The sequence below is a fragment of the Ambystoma mexicanum genome, chromosome 6q, assembly GCF_040938575.1.
Source record: "Ambystoma mexicanum isolate Mex_15411 chromosome 6q, UKY_AmexF1_1, whole genome shotgun sequence".
Lineage (NCBI taxonomy): Eukaryota > Metazoa > Chordata > Amphibia > Caudata > Ambystomatidae > Ambystoma > Ambystoma mexicanum.
This window is the reverse complement of record NC_090937.1, coordinates 1,148,792,266-1,148,812,380: the sequence shown is the minus strand read 5'-3', so window position 1 is coordinate 1,148,812,380 and position 20,115 is coordinate 1,148,792,266.

Here is a 20,115-nt window from a genome sequence, read left to right as displayed (position 1 = left end):
TAGTACCACATTGACTACCAGAAAGGCACATTGAGCTTTCAGTGCATTCAAATTGGCTGCACCCCTGGTGAAGCAAGATCTTAATTAAAGCTACCACCAAACTACTCCACAGCACCATCCTCTGACAATCCTGACCTCATCTTCATCATGAAACTTGGATCCCTGACAATTTTGCGCCAGTCACGCGCAAGGCTTTCCCCCCAGGCTACTCGCTCATCTCCCAGAACAGACCTTAAAGAGGTGGCGGAGTAGCGATCCTCTGTAAGCGATCCTCTATAAATCTCACATCGCCATCTCACTCACTGAAAGCCAACCATGCAATGCTAACTGTGAATCCCTTCTAGTAAAACTCTCTCTACTGTCAACACTCATCCACAGCTTCCTATTCTTATATAGACCCCCCAGATTTGACAGACATTTTGCCTAAAATCTTTCTGACTCACTAGCTACCGTTCAGGTACACCACCTAACACTCACCCTACTTGGGGACTTTATGTTTTGCTTGCCGGTTGGTATGGGGGTGTAGTGTGTGAATGTGTTGCATGGGCCCGTGTGAGTGAAGTGGATGCGCGCGCGCTGGGTGTTTTGTATGAGTGTGAGTGGCTGTCTGTTAGAGTTGTGGTTGTTGTATGCAACAGGTGAGTGAGAGTTAGTGTTATGTTGTGTGCTGAAAATTGCTATGTATTTTTTTTCCGTGAATAACAATTTCTTCCAGGTGGACTGAACATTTTAGGGTTTGGACTTGTGGGTGGGGCACTCACATGTTATTATCAGTAGTCATGTCTTGATTAATGTGCTTAAGGCCTAACAATGTTTTATTTACAGGATGGGTTCCACCTTGGGTTTGGATGGACTCGTGGATGGTGGTGCCCATGGGTATTGGTAGTTCATCGGGCAGCGATTTCAAACCAAGGTGCTCTTAGGCACTTCTAATCCTATTTGTTCAGTTATGTTATCTTAAATCTTTTGTAGCACTGAATATGCGTATGCAGGACAACGTTATCTTTTTGCAGTTATGCATATGGTGTGTGAAGGTGCATATGGAGTGACGAGGTGACTCTATCCTTAGCGTGTGTGTATGTGAGGTGTACTATTGTTGCAGTGTGCATCTGTTTGGGGTTCCAATAGCAACCTGCAAGGTGGGGCCATTGGGTAGGTCCCATGTTGGTGAAGGGTCCTGCTGTTTTGCAGGTGGTTGGACCGGGGGTCCAAGGTTAGTAGTGTGGTGCCCTGCGTTCGCGCAGCAGGCTGTACCTGGGGTCCAACGTATGTAGTAGGTGTGCTGCGGGTGGCAGTAGGCTGGACCTGGGGTCCATGGTATGTAGTAGGTGTGCTGCGGGTGGCAGTAGGCTGGACCTGGGGTCCTAGGTAGTGATAGGTGTACTGCGCTGTGCAGCAGACTGGATCTGGGGTCCAACGTATGCAGTAGGTGTGCTACGGGTGGCAGTAGGCTGGACCTGGGGTCCATGGTATGTAGTAGGTGTGCTGCGGGTGGCAGTAGGCTGGACCTGGGGTCCTAGGTAGTGATAGGTGTACTGCACTGTGCAGTAGGCTGGACCAAGGGTCCGTGGTGGTTGGTGTGTTTCTGGTTTAGGTGGTTGGTCCTGGTTGTGTTTCCGCATCCTTGAGGGTTGTGTTTCTCGGTCTTGGTTTTGTGGTGTTGGGCACCTTTGGGTGGGTGCTGTGGTGAACTGTTTGTGTTGATGTGCTTGTTGTTGCTCTGTTGAGCTGTGTGGTTCGTGCCCGGGAGTGGCAGCCCTGGTGTCCTAGGGGGCAGTCTAGGACGGAAGGAGGTTTGTGCACTGAGGGATGAGGATTGTTAGGTAGTTTTTCATGTGGACGCTGGGTCGTGGCAGGACCTAGGTTCCAAGAGGCAGCTTGGAACAGGTGGAGGTGCTTAGTTTGTTATTTTTGTTTCTCAGAGGTTGTCCAGTTCTGTTCTGGGAGGACAGTGCCCTTAGTAGATTGCGTTGGGCTTCTCACCTTTTGTTTATGGAGGGAGGATTGGTGTTGTAGTTGGGTGTGGAGTTGGTGTCGGGTGTTGGTTGACATGGGGTGTCGTGTTTCCCAATTGGCACATTTGTTAGTATTCTGGGGGTGCCATGTAGGTATTGTTGGGTTCTTATTCTTTTGGTGTAGCACTTTCCTGTTTCCTAGATTTACCTTGAAGTGTCCAGGGTTTTGGTGTTCTCTGGGGGCAGTTCTTGTCGCCAGTGGTGTTACTAGTTGGTGCATTACGTGCTGGTCACACGTATATGTGGGGGTTTTGTCTGGTGGTGGTTTTGGTGTGTAATTTCTCTGATTTCAATAAAGGAAATGAGGGAGAAGTGTTGTAATGTGTCTTGCTAGCTGAGGAGATGACATCACTGTACATGGAATGTAGCGAGGTCAGTGTGAGTGGAGTGTTGGTGTGTTGTGATCTGAAGGGGATTCTATGCTTGGCAGTTGGAGGTATGCTGACTTGGAAAGGACATGCCAATGTTTTGTTCCTGGCAATTGAACTACAATAAACCTACTTAATAACTTACCTGCTGGTTCGGGTGTTCATCAGCCTCCAAGTTATTACACACCCCCATCCACCCATGACCCACCCTGCCTACACACATGATCACAAATGCTGGAACAAAGTCAATCTAGCTGAAGCCCTGCTGAATATTCTCCCAGCACCGCCGACCTCAGATAGACCATTAACCATTGAATCCTTTGACTCCTGGCTTAATGAATCACTACTTCCTCTTACCCCCTCATGCCTGCAGTCTCTTGCAAAGGACCATCGCCCAAATGGTTCAAGCCCCACCTTCAAAAGCAAAAATAACTCTCTTGAGCACAAATTGGGAAAATGTAAAACCCCTCTCAGCAGATCTATGTTCACCCGCCACCACAGTAATGACATTCCCGAGATCCGAAAGGCCAAAAAGGCCTACTACAATAAACAAATCCTAAACAGTCACAACAGCAGCAAAGAGCTCCACAGGATCATCTCTGAATTTGTGAAACCCTCCTGCACCTCTGCCTTGACAACGCCCATGCTCTGTGACGCCCTCTACCTTCATTTCTACAACACATCTCTTGGCAGGATGGCAACCCTTAGTACCAGACTTTCTACCCTCACCCCCTGCCCCACACCTGCTCCCAACAACCCCACTGCTCCGACCGTGACATTACCATCTTTTGACTCCCTTCAACGCCATCTCGAGAGATGAGTTCCTTGATCAACTATCTGGCAGCAGACCCTGCAGATCCCCCCAGGACCCCTGTCCGGCCTCTCTTCTGAAATAAATATTCTCCACTACATGTACAGGAGAACAAGCAAAGTCCATAATAAATGACTCCCTCACCTCTGGCATCTTTCCTGAGGCCTATAAAATAGCGCATGTCAAACCACTTCTGAAAAAGGACTCCCTCGACCCCCTTAAGCCTAAGAATTACAGGCCAATTTCCAACATCCGATTCTTTTCTTGGCAAAACTCATTGACCGGGCTGCATACTCTCAGCTCAACCATTTCGTAGAATCCAACAGCCTCCTCAACCCCGCTCAATCAGGCTTCAGGCCGCGCCATAGAACAGAAACCACTCTGATCTTTATCTGGGATGATCTCAAGGTATCAGCAGACTCAGAGGGCTGTGCAGAACTTGTTCTCCTTGATTTGTCAGCCGCCTTTGACAGCGTTAACCATTTTATCCTCCTCGACTGACTGCACTCCCTTGGAATCCGAGGCTCAGCACTCAAATGGATTACCTCATTCCTCAACAACAGGAAAAAAATCACTTGCCTCTCCCGTTTTCTCTCAACCGCTCGCACAGTGACCACTGGAGTACCACATGAAGCCTGCCTCCCTGCTCTCCTTTTCAACCTCTATCTGACCACTCTACCAGTGATCATGCATGCACATAACCTCAGCTGCTACAGCTATGCTGATGATACCCACATTATCCTGAGAATTCCCCCCAAAACAAGCCTCAACCCACGACCCGACCTTGATGCTTGCTTCAGAGACATTGACCGATGGATGACAAGAAACCACCTCCTTCTAAATCCTGATAAAACTCAGATCATGGTGAGTGGCAACACTGCCCTTCTCCCACAACCACTCCCATTGCCCCCCTCCCTTACCAGCCCCGTCCTACTTTCAAAATAGTCAAAAATCTTGGCTGCACTATGGACTTGGAATTAACCCTCTCCCATTGGATCAATAATGTATCAAAATCCTGTCACTACCAACTCAAGCTCCTAAAACACATTTTCCTTACCTGAACTACCCCAAAAGACTTTCCACTATTATGTCCACTGTTATAAGACATCAAGACGGGTTTAAGAACTGTGAGACCACAGTTTGCACTCTTACTGCCCTGGAGACTCTAAAATATGCATCTACTGACTCTCCACTTCCTGATAGTACTAGACAGGCCTAGAAACCTCCCGTGCCATCAAGTTGATCATACCCATTCACCCCCTATCTTGCTCGACTGCATACCGAAGATAGGAACCCTCCCAAGCATCAAACAACCAGGCTCTACAATGTCACTGTCGTGCCTGTCATTTAGCACCACTGCCTCGTTAGGACTATGCTGCAGCGAGATATATCCTGACCTATAACCAGTATCCTGCCAAGACCTACCCTGTAACCCTCCATAAACCACATCCAGGGACCTGGGAAATGGGGCTCTCTGACACATAGTGCCGAGCCTAAGAATAATGACCCTCTGATCGTGCAAATCATAACTTACTCCAGTCCAACCTGTGAATCCACCTCTGAGTACCGCTACCGTGAAACATGAGGATGACATTGCCAGCTCATCCTGACCCAGAAGGTAACCAGGAACAGTGGGCTCCTTAGAGTGCACCATCCACTCCAGACACTCACCTTTCCTACTACTATGCTCACTCTCCACTTTACACCAACAAACAATAGAGTGCAGCTATACCCCTCGATCAATTTCAGGCTAGCTGCACACATACAAACAATTCTCCATGAACACCTCAACAACTTGCTAGAACGCAGCTATACTCCACGTAAAAATCAGCCTAGCTGCGCACATAAGCATCCTACACAGTGCCTCATGCTGCCAGAATGCAGACTCGGACACCAACCACCTGACCACCGCACCTAGTGTTAGGATGCAGCCACCATCTCACAACTCACACTGGCTGCGCACATATTGAGTTCATCCAAGCACTGTATCCTATCCTACTCTCTCGACTGACCTGGACTACGGTCCCCAAGGGCGTTCAACCTACAAATGCTTTGAGATCATACCAATGATATATAGGGTGCTATATAAATGCCAAATAACAATAACAAAAATAACAAGAAAAGGGGACCAGCCAGAGTCTTTCGAAAGGATGCCCACGTTGGGCCGGACCACTCTGCAGCTGGTCCTTCCCAGGGTTTTAAAAGTTCAGTAGTACACAATTTCCTTGTACATAACAAGTTGCCATTCGCAACCTTTGCTCTCAGCACCGGACGGTTTACTATGGGTTTGCCCTCCGACTCACTGGCTGTGCTGACCTCCTTGTCATTTCTTGTCTCTGGAGTACATGCGCATCCCCGCCTTGGTTATCAATGCGAGAGGGTCCTGTGCACCGTTGACATCCGTTACACCACACGTCAGCTTCAGTACCCGGTCTTATGATTCCTTTCATGGAGTCTTCCCAGGCTTCGGCCAAAAAGGGCAAGGGCACTTTTCTCCTTGTTGTCCTATCCAGTCCCACTGCCTTTCTTCTCCGTTTGAACTGCCGTCCTGGAATAGCTGCCTCCTCGTGCATTTGTCCTTGCTCAAAGTGTGCTCTCTTGCTCTGCCTTTTATCCCTTGGGGAAGGGAAAGGGTCATCAGGTGTGTGTAGTTATTGTCAATTGCCTGACTCTGCCTGACCTTTGTGTTGGGATACGTCAGGTAAATGGCTCTGGTGTAAGTCCCTTGTATTTCACAGTGTAAGAAAGTGTTTGTGTCGCAAAAGAGTGGGGAGATAGAGCTTCTAAGTATCCGACAGGGTAGGATGGGGAAAAGATATTATAAGGAAGGGGGTACCGTGTCTCACCCGTCGGTGTCTGACTTCCACTCCCCAAAGACCCCCCATCCAGGTGATCCTCCCCCATTGCTCCACCCCCAGGAACTGGATCCAATAGTGATGGCTGTGTTCTGGTCACCTGGATGACAGATCTATGGGGACTAGCGGGTGAGACACCTTCAGGTTTCTCACAGAAACCAGAGACAGCCTACATGAGGCAGTCAGAAGAGTAAAGGTGAATCTGGACACCACCAGTGTGTAGCAGGCACTCCAATAGAGCAAGGGCCTTCATAAACACCTGTGGAGCACAGCTGAACTCAAAAGGAAAAACTCTGAATGTGATCTTTTACTTATGTATTGCAAAGCAAAAGAAATTCTGATCAGGTTTGCCAGTCCGAGAATGTGAAGGTAGGCCTCACCCAGTCTATGGACATCAGGCAGTCCCCTGGAAAGACCATGGATATCACTTACTTAAGTGTCTCCAGATTCAAGGGAATAACTTGGATGAGCCAGTTCACCATGTTCAGGTTTTGATATGTCTGAATTTCCCAGAAGCTTGTAGACCAGAGAAATAATTGAGAAAACACTCAATACCAACACATCCCTGCGAACTTCGATCACAACCCTTTTCCTGAGTATTTTATGAATCCCATCTTTCGAATATGCCTATTCGAATATTCTATTCTGAGCCTGCATAATGATGTCATGGGCCAGAGTCCTTAAGCCAATGAAGTAGCAAGTTTTAGACCACTGACTGCACATAGACACCCGAAACTTGAGCTTCCTAAATGAACATAAAGGACTGAAGCCTTTCCCCTACTGACAGTAAGCACCTTCTCACTTGATCCAGGTCAGCACCGAAGCCAGGCGACAGGATGGCTATTGAGAGTGTGAAATGGCTATATGGCATGTTGGTGTTTCCTCCATCACCCTGAACTCTTCTCTCGTTCTCAGTGATGGTGTGGAGTAGAAGGCCTGTGAGGAACCACAGTAGCTAGGAGTGTGCTCTATCAAACAGTCTTTTGGATCAATACTTTATAGAGACAAATCATTTGGCATTATTTCTGTCCTAATTAACTAGCGCTACTGCTTTGGAGCCAAATCATTTTCTTGAAGCAAAAAGGGGATTGTAAAAAGAATCACCCCCTGGTCTGTAGACCTCTTCCAAAACCATTTACAAATGTGACTTTCCATGCCATGGTGCTAGAGCCCGTGGTCATGGTATGAAAGGTCAGAGGAAAGTTTCAGATGTTTTCCATGATTAGAAGAACTAGCCCAATATCAGAACCCTCCAATGTGGCAGAGATGAGCAGTTACAAATCCTTGATAGGGGACTGATCCATAAAGAAAAAAAGGCAGCCTGAGCCCTCTTGAGGGCATTTGTCTCATTGTTTATCATGCGGTACTATAATCTTGTCAGCAAATTGGAGAGGAGGGAGTCCATATTAAGCTTGTCGGAGTAGTCAACCTTCAAACCCTGAATGGATACATCTTGGGCCAGTACTTGGGAATTAAGTCATATCCCGATAATTCCATTCCTGCAGAAAAATATTCCAAATGAGCTGGAATTTACCTGTTATAAGCATTTTTACAAAGGTGAGTTGAAGTGTTGCCTGGACGTTCTGGAGCCCTAGAATCCTCCATCAGGGATGTTTCTACCTACTTAATGAACTCGCTTTTGAAGCATCTAACAGATGTCTTCCCCTGTGTTCTCTAGGTCTCATGTGTTTGTGGGTTTGTCAGGGACAGGAGCACGGTCAGGCATGCCAGGCAACGGGCTGGTGGCAGTGGGAATTGACCTGGAAGCTGGACTAGAGGGCTCTAAAAACATCTATCCAGCACTACATTTAGTATTGTCTCAACCACCTTTTGGATGATCCATGTGCAAGAGAGTAACCATCCCTTGCTTTGGCTTTCCAGGAACAGAGGCGGGACCACAGAGTGTGAGGGTCCAGTGAAACGTCTCATATAAGGACCAACTCCCGTTTTCAATATTTTTCCACTGGCCCAATAGTAGTAAGGTGGTATACCTTTCATAAACTGGTTCAGTTGACAGGTGGTACAGCCCCTTTCCCATGCCCTTGAACCGCTATAAATGTGATTGCACCCCAAAAAGATGAATTGACCCCAAAATGATTTCTTTAAAATGTATATACAAATGTATATAAAATTGATAAGAACCACGATGAAGGACAGGGATAAATATGTAGTTGAACCCCTATAAATTGATTGCACCCCCCAAGAAAATAAAATCGTAGATAAAGAAATGGAGGGAGGGGGTAAGTAGCTTCAGATAATTAAGAGTCCATTTTACATCTCTCTATCAATATAGATACGCCATGGTGTTGTGCGCTGCAGGACTGCAGGAGATGCTGCCCGTTTGATACGTCGCAAGGTGCACTACGCCCACGCAGCATATCCTTTAAAAAACGATGATTGGGCCATCTGCGGCAAAGCCTGCACAGGGCAAGGCCGCAGTGTTGTGTGCCACAGGTGTTTGGTGATGAAGGGGTAGCAGTTCAGCATGGGAGTATGCTGCTCAGCAGTGACCAGAAGGGCCAGCGGCGCAGGGAGCAGGTATGCAGCGCAGTCATCGCCCAGTAGAGACTGGAAGGGGCAGTGGTGCAGAGCGCAAGTACGTGGCACAGTCATCGTCCAACAGAGACCATAATGTAAGTAATGTGGGGCAGTTAGAGCAGCCACTATTGCTCTCTATTGACCTGCCCGGACTTCTCATGTACTTCCACCTATATGTCCGATTTACCATTCTCTGTCTCTATGCAACCTTAGGCTTCCCCTCCCTTGCGGTTAGCCATACTTTGTGTTCTCTGACTCCTTGCTGTTGTCCCAAGTCTGCTGTTGCTAACTGCTGTGTTCTCAGACTGTTCCCCCACACCCTGCCCCAAGGTTCCTTTTCCTCTGTCATTGTTGCTACAGTATCTGCTAGGCTCTCTCCCACCTCTAGGTTCCCACCCTTATGTTGATACTGTTTTTCTGTGCCTCTGCTTCCACTAGGCTCTCTCCGACACTCTAGGTCCCCATTCCATTCCACTGTGATTACTGCTGTTACTGTGTCTCTGCTTACACTAGGCTCTCTCCTACTCTTTAGGTCCCCATTCCACTGTGTTGCTGTTGTTACTGTGTCTCTTCTGTTCTACTAGGCTCTCTCTCCCTCTCTAGGTCCCCAATCCACCTGGTTACAGTTGTTACTGTGCCTCGCTCCCCCTGATGTGTGGCCTAGCTTGCTTCTTGATGTATTTCTCTACTGTTGTGCTCCCCTGTGTGGCCCCCTTGCTTCTTGTTGTGCTTCCCTACCATTGTGCTCCTCTGTGTGATCTCCAAACCCTCCTCCTGCACATTCTGCGGTACGCAACACTGCGCTGTGCTCACCTCCTTCTCTCTCTCCCTCTCCCTCTTTCTCCCTCACCTCCTCCCACCTTCCTCCTCACACCCCCTATGGTGCTCTCCATTTCTTCCATCCTGGTCTCCAACTCAGGACTCCCTATTGCTGATACCTACATCAGTGCTTCTTCCAGACAGACTCTCACTAACATCCTTATTGTTGTTCATTCTCCTGACCTATGGACCCATCATATGGTCTCTGTTCTCTCTCCTCCTCTCCCATTAATGGTGACACCCGGTGGGAGGCCCTCCTGGCCTCCTTCCATTCCCCCAAAACCATCATTAATGTCTATCTGAATAGGACCGTCTTGATCCAGGGCCCTCAGCCCAATCTCCTCCTTTTCGATAAGTGTTTCCTCTCTTCTCCTGCTACTCCTTCCAACACCTCTCTGGTTCCTTTGCCACCTGCTTCCTCATTCGCCTCTCTGGCATCTACCTCCTCCTCCTCATTCTCTCTGACCCTGTGCCACCTTTCTCTACTGCCTCTGCCCACTCTAGGGCCCCTCTACAACCTCTGCCAGTGTACCTCCCCCTTGCAGCTCACCCCGGAAATCTTTCAAATGTGGCAACCTGCTCCACGTTGCCACTCTCAACTCTCGCTCTGCTGTCAAAAACTCCTCTGCCATATGCCACCTCCTTGAAGACCTTGACCTGGGTGTCCTTGCCCTCACCGTGACATGGTTTACAGACAGCTATGTCACCAGTTTTGACACCCTTCTCCCGCAGGGCTACACGATCCTCTCTGAGCCCAGAATCTCCCGGCCTGGAAATGGAGTGGCCTTGATCTTTCCAGAGTGCGTCCCTACTTTAGCCATTCCTACACAGGCTTACTCCTCTTTTGAATGCCTGGCCTGCAGGCACTCTATCTCTCCTGGCCTCTCTCTGACTGGTGCCACCAGCTACAGGCCACCTGGCCAGGCCGCCCTCTTCCTTTCTGAATGGACTGATCTTTCCTCTACTCTCCTTTCTTCTACCTCTCAGCTTCTCCTCCTCGTGTTCTCAACATCCACTTGGATGCTTCTAATCCCTCCGATGGGGTCTTCTGCAACCTTTGCGACTCTCTCTCTCTTTCCTGACACACTCTGCCGACCACACCTTGGATGCTCTCATCTCCTCAGACGTGACCTTCTCTAACACTCTTACCACTACTCTCTCGTGGACTGACCACTTTCTGCTCTCCTCCCACCTGACACTGCATGTCTCACATGCAAAGCCTACCCCAGCACTGCCGCCTTCCTTCCCAGTTATTCGGCCTGAACCCGTAGGCCCTTTAAGTGAGTTAGCGCTATATGGTATGGATGGGGATTCAGAATGTACGCTTACACCAATAATAAGACCGACTCAGGAAGTTGGCAAACTTTAGCTGTTTTTTTAACTATTATCTAAAACAGGGAGTACAACGGACATCAACAGACATTCGCTCAAGTCTCTCAACATGTTATATGAAAAAACAGTTATATATAAAAAAACTTGTCATCTTTGACGTCATACTACGAGGCAAAATAAGAAAACCTAAGTTGAATTGTGGTTGGTCTATGGGGAACATCTAGGTATACATTCTATGGGAATAGGATAGTGATTGGGTCTTTCTAGTCAGGTGGACAACTATGCCCACCCCTAGTGCAAGTCATCTTCAGTGTAATAAAATACATAATGTTTCATTGGCTTTCAAACTATAGGGCTCTTTGCTATGTGGCCCTCTATGATTGGTTCGTACGCTTCTACCCTTCTGGAATATTCCACTCTCGTAGGTAGCACGCAAGCTACTACACCAGGTGCTTGTACGTTGGCTTGACCATGCCTTCCCACCCAATTAGCCCATCATCACTCCTGCTGTCTGCCATTCAAATTGTCTTTGAACTCGGCCTAGCAAAGTATCACTGCGCCTGAGAATAGAAGGGAATGTGAGCACAGCCTTATCTCCAGTCTCGATGTAGCTTGCCCAAAGTCTATTTTCATCTACACTATGTGACAGTAGACCATGTTTTTGGCTCCTTCTTTGCCTTTAAATCTATTAAATGAATAAAACTTGACACTCATAGTGTTTTTCCATTGCACCTCAACAAGAGCTCGTCTTGCTTCTCACGTGCATTGTATCTTCTTGAATAGACAACCAGTTTCTTGGATGCCCCAACCCTTGACATTGGGCAAGACAATCTTTCTTGAATCTTCCTTCATCGTCAGCTGTCTTTCTCTACTGCACCACATTTTCAGCCTTTTTGCAACTGAGGTTCTAGTTTGCTAAAATGTGAAGCGGAACATCCATATTCTATACATATATATATATATAGGTGGCACCGCCTGCAGTCTATTCACTATGTATAGCCAGCGTTCATGGTAACTAAGCCAACTTGCATTTCAGCATCTGTACAATTATAAGACATCTTGCATTTTTTTTAGTGCACTCCGCACGTGCAATCATCATTCCGCACATGAAATGTTACTCGCTTCTTTACTTTGCCATCAACTTCTTCAAGGTCTATTCACCTTCTTCCTTGGCATCTCTTCTTGGTACATCATCTCTGCTTCATGTAACGTCACCAGTCTCTTGCCTTCACCGCTTCACACTTCTTCAGGAGCCTCCTTTAAGAGACTGTAATTTCTCTGCGGGTGCATCATATAGGGCTTTCTCAATGGATACCTTGTTTCGAGGATTCTTCGCGGTATAGGTACCATTATTGGTGTTGTGCATGTCGCAATTTCCAGCCTCCAACATATAGGCAAAATAGGGGCAGGACTTCTGGAAGAGGCATTTGGCTCCTCCTCTGCACTCCCCCTATGGTTGATTCTTCCATCAGTCTTCATATCTAGACATCCTCGTTTGAAAAAGTGCTTCTTTGGAGTCCATATCTTCATTACTCCTTTCAGAGATCCTGCTGATTTTACATGTTCATCAAGGCTCCAGGTCAGATAACTACATTGTCCATTCGGGCTGCAGTAGATCCATCTTCCCACATACTTCTTGGGGTTTCTTGGATACACAAACTTTGTTCCCTCAAGTGCTAGAATGCTTGCTTCTAAATACTTTCTGATTTCTTCATCTGTAAACTCTTTGGGTCCAAACCCAGACTCAACATCGATCATGATCTTCATTCCTACTGCTTTCTTTGCTGTCTTCTTGCACTGTGTGATTATTATTCTGATCACATAGAATCCAAACATGATCATCACCAACAATGCTCCAAGAAAATATTCGCCATCCATTGCAGCACCCATGAGAAGATCGATGAGAAGATCGATGCAAACCAGCTGTCATCTGCAATATCTTCTATCTCATCTTCCTTCTTGATATGCAAGTTCGTTAGCAACGTTATGGCCTCTGTCAAGGTCCCATTTTCATCATCTAGAGAAGGTGTGAATGTGCAACATGATTCTCTGATTTTGGCATAAACACCTCCATCCATAGCAGTAATCATGTCCAAGACATATCTGTTCTGGAGAGTCATCAGTTTTATGGCTCTCAATTCTTCTTTGATAGCGTTGAATCCCTTTATAGTAGTGTTGATCATCTGCAGGAGCTCCCAGCGAGTGATATGTAACCACTTCACATTCGCCATTTTCTGGATCCCTGGCATGAAGATTGTTGCAAATACTGCCGAAGTTTGACTGAACAACTTGTGTTCATATGGAATTGAATCAAAGACTTCTATGGATTTGGCTAAAAAGTAGTTCTTCCTCTTTGTTCAATTGAGAAATCCAAGTGATCTCCTCTTTCTTAGATGAGCATCTGCTTTCAGAAACTCTCCAATGTTCAGGTCACTCTTTGAAATGACCAATGCTGGAACATGTACAATGATCACTATAGAACACAGCCCTCCCCAGTCTTTGGGCAATTTCATATGCGCTCTGGATCCACAGGCCCAGTAGTGGTCCATTATCACTACTGTTCCATCCTTCATGCCTGAGACATCGAAAATTCGGCCGCACTGCCATTGTTTCTTAAACACAAGGATGCATTCACTAGAGGTACTATTTGCAAAGGTCCTCCTTTATCATAGACCCATATCAGCAACTTTGCAATGTTCAACCTATGATGCGTGCATTCATTTTCTGCATGCCACACGATTGCTTCAGGTCACCTGGTTAGTGCTGGCGCTTTGCATGCAATCAGGCCTTCAGCCCTTCCATTCCGAGTAAGCATTGTTCCCTTGATTTGCAGCCAACCTCTCTCCTTGCATCTTCATATTTCTTCAGGGTCTTTTCCTTGTCAATTGAGTTTTTTATTTACTTCCCATCTGATTCCTGCTCCACTCATTCGAGGCTGTTCATATCTTATCACGTGATATCTTATCACGTGATCTCTGGTGTGGGGTCTCCCTCTTGTCTTTAAATCTTGCACAAAATCATCTTCTTCTGGAGCTGTCTTCTCAGTCACCCATACCAAGGATGCTGTTTGACTCTGGAACTGACCTCTCGTATGGCAGAGTGCAATGTGCGTCAGGCAGTGAGCTTTCTGGACTGAGACTTCTATAGCTATGAATATCTTGGAATTCCCCATGGTAAAAGGTATGAGAACTCAAACATAGCAACTCTCTTTAGAGGTTTTCTCTCCTACCTTTTTTTAATGTGCTGATACCACATGTTATTACCCATGTGCGCTGTGCTGTCTAAATAATTGTTTAATTCATAATTGTGCTTCTCCTGTGTCTCCCTCTCATAAGGAGGGTGTGTGCATAATGCTTGTGAAGTATATCAATAAGGGTCCTTCCTACAGGGGAATCATAGGAACACGTCATAGAAATGGGTGGCATCATACACGCCAGATGACCTTGGTCTTTCTGAAACAGATAATTCTGCATGAGTCACTGTAGTGGGAAGAATCAAAGGGACTTCTACCTTGCTTGGACCAATGAAGTAAACAGTATGGATTAGCAAAATCAGGAAAACAACCATAAATGCTGAGCATGCATATATAATGCACCAATACATCAATCCCCACCATCAACGATTTTCCACATGCCGTTGGGTTGGCTCACTTTCCAAAACTGTACCATTCCCGACAGTCCTCGTTGTACCTGTATACTGCTTTAAGGAAGCAAAAAACCTTTTTAATCAGGGAACTCTGTAAATGATTAGGTAACTGCAGAGTCTGTTCAACTATTGTCACAAGCAGCCTCCTGATTTCAGGGGCATCTTTAGGATTGTGCAGAAAAATGCGTATATAAGTACTGCGCCCAACAAGAGCAGGATAAGCGCTAAGGACAAAAAAGAAAACAGCGAGAAGGAGCCTATGGACATCGACATCGGATAGGAAAATTCATATAACTGAACAGAAACTCAGTGAGGAACGAGTCTGGAAATTGCTCACGTGTTCAGTCATAAAAAATTCATACTTTCTGAAGTCCAATTCAAAAGATTCCTGTGACTCAAGAATTGAGTTTGAACTCCACACTTGTATTTATTTAATCAGCAACCTTAGCGGCCTTCTTCCTCATCATTAATTGGGTCTGCACATGCTGAACTTCTTCTTCTTGACTTGCTTCCGAATTGACGGTTGGGGATGCGTCGGTCTCACCAGCGTAAGACTTTACGTCGTTCAAATGGATCCATGCGCGTCTCTCTTGGACTTTTACTGCTGAGGGAGTAACATTTTCAGCAATAAAGGGACCACTAAAGCGTGGCTCGTACCACTTCCGGGTGAAGTTACGCACTAGGACTGAATCTCAAATAAAGAGTCTAGGTACAGGAAGTAGTTCTTGATTTCTGGTTGCTGAATGGTCTTCATTTGTGTCCTGAGACTGACCCCCCTTGCGCTTGAGTTGATCTGAAATGACAGAGATACTAGTGGTCATACATGTCAAATAAGCACATAACTCATTTCCTAACATTTCTGCAGTCTTCTGGGCACCACTTCTGCTTATCGAAGGGGAGACAAAGGTGTTCTAATTCGCCTCCCTGTTACTAGCTCATGGGGTGTGAGGTGGTGGTCCGAACCAGGCTGATTTTCTAAATGCATATAATGCAAGGGGCAGGCAATACAGCCATTCCTTCTTCAGTGTCAATTTCAATTTCACAATTCTCTCTTCAAGGATAACCTTGAGTCTCTCACATATTTCGTAGGCTTGTGGGTCATAAGCAGAAGAAAACTTGTGTTTTATACTTAATAATAGACTAATCTGTTCAAATACTTCATTAACCAAATGGGGCCCATTATCGGATCTCAACACCTCACACACTCCCGATCTGGGAAAGACTTCTCGTACTAAAAGCTTTGCTGCACAAGTGGCATCAGGGTGTGTACAAGGACCTGCTTTGATCCACATAGAAAAGGGACACACCACCACTATCATATACCTGTATCCACTACATACTTGCAGCATGTCAACATAATCGATATGTAAATGCTGAAACAGACCTTTCGGTCGAGGAATCACTCCTCTGATCTTTGGCAGTGTATGCCCAGGAGAAACTTTTGACATACGATGCAATTTACTACATAAAATGGCCCACCTGATCTCCACCTTCTTCTCCAACTTTCAGTGTTATGCGGATGGCACTCAGTTCACCTTGAGGCTTCCCTCTCCTTCTTCGCTCATTCTGACGGTCCATCCATGACCCAGGATTGCGGCTCCGTCAACGATCTGTGCCTTAATGCCAATAAGATAGAGATCCTTCTCATTGGGACCCCTGCTCCCGCTGTCCCTCTCTCAATCTGGCTGCCCTCCTTGGGTCCTCTACCCTTGCCTTCCTGTGAGACAAATAACCTTTGTATCGTCTTCGACTCCACTCTATCCTTCTCTCCTCACATCACAGACCTTGCCAAGAAGGCCCACTTTGAGCTGCCCCTTCTTAGAAGTATTCTCCCCTTTCTCACTTTCCTCCGGAAGCTCACTGTCTCCAGAGCTCTGGTTCTCTGCAGGCTGGACTACTGCAACAGCCTCTTTCTTAATCTGTCAACTCTCTAAGGGTCAGATGCTTCTCCAGACATAGAGTGGGTAGTAAATTGCACTCCTCGGCAGGTGCCTCCCTCTGGAACGGCCTCCCTCAGACCTGAACCAGATCACCTTAAGTTCTGGAAGCAGCTCAAGACCCTCCTGTTCTCTGCCTTCCCTCACTCGTTCCCCTGCTAATCTTCCTGTCTGATGTGCTGACTGGCTGCCTAGTACCTCAGAGTCTCATTGGGCTCCAGGCTCCTCCATGGCCAGTCTTCCTTGTACTGTTGCATGGCCTACTTGCACTTACCCAGAGCCTTAGTGGCCCTGACTGCACTTCCCCCTACCCTCTGCCTTGCCCTTCCCCCACTCCCTGCACGTCTCATTTTGGCATTTTCACGATCTGAATGTCACAAGGCCTATTAAGATTGTTTGTATTGTCTTCACTCATTCTGTCTTCCCGTCCTTGTCATGTGGCGCCTAGAAGCTCTTGTGCACAGGTGTATTATAAATGCGATATCATGTCATATATATTAAAGTCAAAAGACGTTTTTATGAGTTTGTGGCTTGTGTGTTTGTTCCTCATACAATTCCACACCATTCCACCAATCTGCACAAAATGTTACACAGTTACCTGTTAGGACCCTCTGGGCACCATTGGCTACCACATTACATGTGGACTCCACAACCTGCGCCCCAGATTTCATCCCCTGCACACATAAGATGGTTGCCTCGAAATGGAATAACATCAAGGTGGTCTTAGAAGGTTGGGATAGAGCTCATTGCAAGGATATGGATGCGAGAAGAAAAACTCTAAGGTCCCCATTGGACCTTGAAAGGCACATTTCAACCCCCAAGACGCACCAGTTCTCAGATATTTGTACAGCAATGCATAAAACATCTTTGTGCTCAAAGAAGCACTTGACAAAACTAATGTTCAGCGTCTTGATGCCAGAAACAAAACTTAAAGGTCCATATGGGACCCAGAAAGCCTTGTTTGAAGGCACTAGGGTGCACCATTTCAGAGATATCTGTACCGCAACGCACTGCACCATGCCAGGGTGAGGTGATGGGTGGGGAGAGCTGCACAGAAAGTTCATTTATACTGCAGCATGCCAACTATTGCCTCCCCTCCACATCTGCTCCAAGGTATATAAGCCAGCCACAAGCACCCATTCTCAGTGCCGTCAACTTCAGAGTGCAAAGCACATCAAACGATAAGCGACTCAGAACAGGGACCTACAGGACCATTGACTTTCATAAGCGACTCACAACAGAGACCTATAGGATCATTGATTTTCAATAAGTGAGGAGAGGGTTATGTCAGCCTACAGAACCCGTACGGACTACAGGTACTGTTTGCTAGTTTTTATATAACATTGATAAGATCACTGATGTATAGATAGCGATGTTTCCGAACTCATTCAATTACACCCCAATAAATGTGATAAACGCTCACCAAAAAAAAAAAAAGAATTGGACTTTGTAGCATGCATGAACTAATGCAGTGTCTTTTGTACTCCCCATGGGCTTCAAGAATTTGGGAAAATTGGGTCAATGTTCCCGGTTAAATAACAAGCCACTTGCATGTAATATACACCATTATGCACCAAAATCAAACCCCACTGTGTAACTGGAATCAACGGGACCCCTTTCATGGTGATGGTGGAAACTCCAGTGACACAGCAGCTGGTCCCCTCAGAGGGTTACCAGTGTGACACGAGTTGTGCACTTCCGCCCGGTGAGGTGCTCAATGCATGCATAATGGCCCACAAATGGCCTGCCGCAGGCCTGTGCCGTGCTGCACAGGAGCAGATTCTGGGTGCAGGGTAGCATGCAGTCAGTTCAGCCCTGGTGCTTGGAGCTAGTCAGCACGGCCCACGGCTGGCTATTCATTTTCAGTTTGTGTAAAAGCTGCTGGTCCCTTCCTGTTTGAAAGGGAAGTTCAAAGAGAGCAGTGGAGCTGGGGACGGTCTTTGAGGATGCGTTTCTCGGGGCTCCACCGCTTTTACTTCTTGCCGGGCGCACACCGACGTGTGAAGAGTAGGAGAGCTCGGTGGGCGGGCTGATGGTTACCCCGTTGGTTGAGCCAGCCCTTCATCTTACCACTTTGAAAAATAATGTGTGTCGCCCTAACACATATATATTATCCTGGCGCATAAAGAAGGTGCTCTGTATGAACACATCCTTATTATTTGGGTGCTAGGCAGCGACTGTCAATGCAATGGGTGCCATATAAATCAGCAACAAATTAGAATGGGGCAATAATTCAGCATTGCACAGCCGACAAACGCTGAACTGATTGAGGACCAGGGTGAAAAAACAGGAAGCAATAAGTTTTTGGCACTTTAATAAAAAATATGCATTCTCTTCACTGCCCTTGGAGCTAATTATTTTGAGTAATGTACAAACTATAGCTCACTAACTCCTCTAGGAAGCTTGCAATTAAACGCATCTGCTGGTAGTGGTAATGTGTCTGGGATATATTGCATCAAAATATAGCATGCATGTGTCTCAAACTTATCACATGCCTCTCAATGTATTGACTGCTTTACATGTCTTAACACGCAGCTCTGTCTGCGAATACCTAGCGACCGATCTTAAGACTGTGAAACTCACCCCATGTCTGAGCGCCTACAAACCCACAGTATGCTTGATAGTCCCGATACCCCTTTCCATGACTGTGAGTTCCCTGAATCCCATCGCAGGCTGTGTCTGGTGCACTTTAAAAAGAAAATGTCTCAAGCCAGTGGTGGAGGGGCGGTGGTGGGGCGCATCAGACAGCACAATAATAACAGCATTATGATGATGGCAATTGTAACCCCCCTGCTAGCCATATGGACACAAGCTGATAACATTCTGCTGGCGTTAACTTACCCTTTAAAAAGAGCACTTGGGGTTTTGTGTTGGCACATTGTCAGAGTCCAGCAGTGGTATAATTGGATCCTTCAAAGCACAACACCTCAAGCACTGGTAGGCTTAAATCATCAATGTAGTGATTTTGCCAGTAGTTGTCCGTTGCACGGTGGCATATGTTGGAACATATGTTTTTGATACATTGTTACAGTCGCATCTAGATACCCGTAGTGCTGTTTCCAGATAACACTACCTCATTGGGGATACACTGCCTAGGTGCTGTTTAAGTAAAACCAACAATAATTGCTCTACACATCCACAGGTGGGTTTCACATTAAATTGACAGCTTCGCAACAGGTGTTAATTTTTTATTTCCTGCAAATAAGCGTAGATAAATGTACATTATCTACATTTTCAATATTTATAGGTCAGTTTACGGGGCACCATACACATTACTCTGCTGTACTGGCTTAGATATACTTTATCCCCACACGTACAAACTGTTTTCTCATTTATACTTCTAACACACATCGGACACCACCGTCTAAACTGCTTCTTTTGCAAGAGGCGTTTGACCACCGCTAGTATAACCCACAACTTTTTAAACACACATTGTTCTGCCCCTTTCCCAACCCTTAGATGTGTTAGGGCTGTATTAGATGCATCACAGAAAAAAAGAAATGAAAGTGACCTCTCCTGATCCGTCATGAGGAGGAGAATATTTAAGCATTAAGCCCCGAGCCGCAGGGGCATTACTGAGTCAGGTAATGCCCTAGCGGCGAGGGGCTTATTGCTATTAGTACCCCGGCCCCCAAGACCGAGGTACTAATAGCATTGACTCTGTTCCGAATGCTGCAGCATTTCGTCCTTTGGGATCAGAAAAAACAATGGCCGCCGGGAAAAGGAAATCAAAGTCTGTTTTCCCTTTCCATGGCGGCCATCGGGAGTGGACGTGCTGGAGACAGAAGTGTACCC